Source organism: Lupinus angustifolius, chromosome LG12 (genome assembly GCF_001865875.1).
Source record: "Lupinus angustifolius cultivar Tanjil chromosome LG12, LupAngTanjil_v1.0, whole genome shotgun sequence".
Lineage (NCBI taxonomy): Eukaryota > Viridiplantae > Streptophyta > Magnoliopsida > Fabales > Fabaceae > Lupinus > Lupinus angustifolius.
The window spans coordinates 17372932-17377360 of record NC_032020.1 but is presented as its reverse complement, the minus strand read 5'-3'; the positions used below and the strand labels follow the sequence as shown (position 1 = coordinate 17377360).

Sequence of the window (4429 nt, the reverse complement as noted above, 5' to 3'; positions counted from 1 at the left end):
TTTTTTTGAAAGGAAAGTAATAACCTACTCCTTCCTCTAGTAACCTCATCAAAGAACTCATTCACTGCATTTTCAAACAACTGCAGGCAATTCCTACGTACCACTGAGCTATTCTGAAGCAAATCACTATTCTTCTGAGCAAACCTCATATTCATTGCATCACCCTGCAATATATCAGCTTTCATATGCATAACTACCTTCTCAGTCATTTTATACTCAACTAAAACTGGCATTGAATGATCCTGAATTTTAGTGCCTGAATTCACAATATGGGTTGCCAATGTGCGGCAGAAACTTGCATAACGTTGAAACATGCAATAAAATGTGAAGCCAGATCAAGAACTGAATCAACATATGCCTGCATAATTTGAAACACAATTAAATTGCATTTTTTTATTTTACTAAATAAAATAAGGAATGCCACTTGTCAAACTGTAACAAAGGCAGACCTGAATAGTAAGGACAAGTGAAGTTCATAGCCATTGATTCAGAGTCATTGCTGTTTAATGTTTCAGCAGGGATGCTTGCCAGGCTCAAACACTAAAAGCTGAAGAATTTATCAAAGTAGACTTTCCCAAGCATATCCAATAACAACATACCTTGCATATCCAGAATTATATCCCTGACCTCTTCGGCATTTCATCCTTCCATATTATTAGCTGACAAAAGAACTCAAATATTAAAATCTAGAGAAAAGAAAGGTGTGACACCAAAAAACTCAAATTTCATCTCTTTCTCACGTTTCATTATGAGCTGAAGTTCAAGAAAATCACATTATTATCAGTTCAAGTTCAAGAAAATCACATTATTATTAGCTGAAGTTCAAGAAAATTACATCATTATCAGCTGAAGTTCAAGAAAATCACATCATTATCAGATACTAAGAAGTTGCCTCAAGAGTTTTAGGAATTCATGAAGATTGGAAATTGAGAGAGAAGAAAGAGATACTAAGAAGTTGCCTTAAATTAGGGTCGCATCTGAATTCAAAATCATAGGCAACTAGCGTCAAACATATCATCCAGCAACATATTTCGAATTAAGCATTTATCTTGCAAGCAATGTTCATCCTCACAAATCAAAACAACCACCAGAGTTTCTAGCAACTTAAATTTAGATTCATCAAGATTAAATGTTCTTGAATGAGATCATAAAAGCATATCATCCATATTCATGTTACGAATAAAGAATTCAAACTACAGTATACAACTTTGATCCAACCATTCATCCATTGTGAATAAAGAATTCATGTTACAATATCATTTAGGAGCATCAACCAATTAGGGTCTAACTCATCCATATTCCAGATTGTAGGCAAAAGGGTAAATGTTGATTGAGATGACCAAATCATAGTTACAAAAATAAGTAGATAAGAGGGTTTCTTGTGGACATTATACCTACTAATGGTGTGGTCTTTAGCAAACCCCAGTTCGTTATCTACACAAAGATCTGATTCATCATTTTTTCTCGATCTAGATGCGGTCCTGGGTGCCATTTGTATAGCCTCAGATATTGTTACTATTCTCATATAGCACCTGTAATCGCATGATACAAAGCATCATTCGTATTGTACTCCATACTGCAGGAAAATGAGAATGAAATAGAGAGAAAATGTATATCCACCCCGAACAACTTGCCATAGTGGCCTAAACTTCACCTTAAAAAAATTATTTTGTTGTACTTTGTGAATGAACTTTAAGCAATTAGTCTTCAGGTTTTCTAGTTATTTAGGTATTTATCTTGTAGATGGAGATAGATGTGCAATGCATGTATAATCATAAATACGAAGACATGTACAGCAATAGACTCACTGATTCTCAGCCCTGTTCATGAAAACTCTGCATCCTTCCTAAATCAAGAAAAAATGCACACTATAAATTCAAATAATAGCTAAGACAACAGGGTAAATGGTTTGTTTATAGCTAGGATTTAACTTGAACAAGAATGACCCATTAAAATACAAAAGGTTTGACAACAATTATTAATCACCTTGCAGTGGAAAGCTTAAACATGAGCAACCCATTTTAGAGACATGGACAGGGACTTACATTGACTAAACTGACAAATCTATATGCAGCTGATTTATTACTAAGTCCAAAAATTGGGATGCCTTCCAGTGCTAAGGTGTTAAATTCTTCTGCAAAAAAAAAAAAACAAGGCACTCTGTGATTGATGGGTCAATTGCATATTGGAAGTTTTGCAAATATATAAAGGATAAGACCTATTTAAGGGGAAACAAAAACCAACACAGTGGAGAAAATAACCAAAGTTTCCACAAAAATGAAATCATTATGTGATATTGTGATTCATATCAACTTTCAAAACTTAGCCGCTATCATCCTGATTTACAATTCCCAACAAACAACACAACTAAATCCCAAATAAAGAGGACTTGCTGAATAATCCAAAATAATCTGCAGCCCCAAGAGGTCTGTCACAGAGTTCCTCAAACATAAAATAGGAATATCCATTAGCTCCTAGTGGAACCTGATTAATAAAAATGCAAATAGATTAGAATTGATATTAATATTAATCATGTGCTCTACGTGTGTCTCTGCCATATTAAATTTAGTACATACATTTAATGTCCTTCCCATTACTACTTCCACCTCTTGGGGAGTAGTCGTGGCTTCTCCAATCAACTATTGAAACTTTTGCCTGAGAATGCCAGATAAGTTTCTGCCAACCAAATAGTATCCTTCCTCACCCTGCAGTCCAAGTCGGTGGCAGAAATAATCCAATAATTTGATAGCAGTACTGGTATTTATGAGATATATTTACATAAGCAAGAGTATGTATGTCATACCGAAGTCATTTTGCGATAGTCAACTGATGAGCCACTCTCATGTACTACACATCTTTCCTACATCAGTATACAAATTAGGAAATTGCTAAAAGAAGAACATATAGAAACTTTTGATTCTGGTTCATGCCAGTATCAACTTGGCTAATTTCTTCAATCATTGAGTTTCTAGTTTCAGGCTTATTGACGATGTAACAAAGATTAAGAATAGTCTATCCTGACACCAATTCAACTACAGAAACATTTAGATGCATACCTTCAGTGCTGCAATAAAGGGTAGAAAGAGATCCCTCTGTAACCCACCCTCATAGAGATTGTATGGAGCACGATTTGAAGTGGAAACTAGAATCTACACTTGTGTTCAAGCACATTAGGGAAATGAAAATTATGAAATTAATTAGACAATAATTCCATAAAATAATATCTTTTAGACATGTTTCATACCACGGTTATATTACTTACAATTCCTTTGCTAACAAATGTCCAAACAAGCAGTTAAGTATCAGTGCATCAGTTACCTGAGTAAAAACAGATAACAAATCTCAACTAATGCCATTAAATTACAAAACGTGTGACCTATTCCTGAAAGAAATAAACATTATACGAAAGAATTTACCATAAATTCATCAAGGCATAGTAAAATTGCCTCAGCAGAAACTTCTCCTGCAACAACATCAAGTGGATCTGACAACCCCTTATGCTTCTACAAGGATACACAATAGGAAATTAGAGATAACTACCCTCTTATTCTTTTCGCCAATTATGCATACAAAGATAGCATCATTATGGAAACTGCAAACAAAATTTATTAATTAATATACAAAACAAGATCACTTTTGAATCACTTAACGATTCTTCAAAAATTTCTCACTACAAAAGCATACAAAATTATTGGAACTTTTCCCTAAGGGAAATACAGATTTTTTATCAGCAAAAAAGATATGAGAGATGCAGTGCAATTATAGCTTACTTAGATAAAAAAATAGTCAATTGTGCTTGTATTGATAAAGCAGCACTTTAACATGCATAAAAAATGAATAAGACATGTTGGTCCTCTTTTATCTACATTTTAAAGCTAATCAACAGATTCAACAAACTTGCAATAGGCTATGTGCATTCAACATAAAGTCATGAAAATGGATCCTCTTTTTCCTCCAATTAGAGGTCCCAGGGAAGAAAAAAACCATCAAGAGACAACAGGTGAAGATGATCAGATAATGAGGATATATGCTCAAAAGAACACACTTCAGTAAAATCTACTAAAAGTGCATCATATTTTTCTTAAACTGTCACTTGAAAAATATAAATACGAAGATTCAATTTCAAGTAAGACTAGTTAAGAATGATGAACATAAATCCATGTCAAACTCACAATTGATAAAAAAACAGGTCCATCAGCATAGTTTTACCAGTAGCCACTCCTCCATAAAGATATAGACCTTTTACAGGTGAGTAAGAAGGGTGTGACAACAGACGAGACCACAACCATCCAGTTCTGCAATAAGAAAACAGAGTTTAATTAGATTCAGAAGCCCTCAACATGGTCTGAGAACAAAAGAAGATACTGCAACATTTAAACATATATATCAGCAAGAAATAGTATAATTGTATTAATACTTGAAGTGCACG

At 33.9% G+C, this 4429-nt stretch overlaps 1 pseudogene; it reads right to left on the bottom strand.

Annotated features, from left to right (window-relative positions):
- On the bottom strand, positions 344-4227 carry LOC109361937 (annotated as a pseudogene).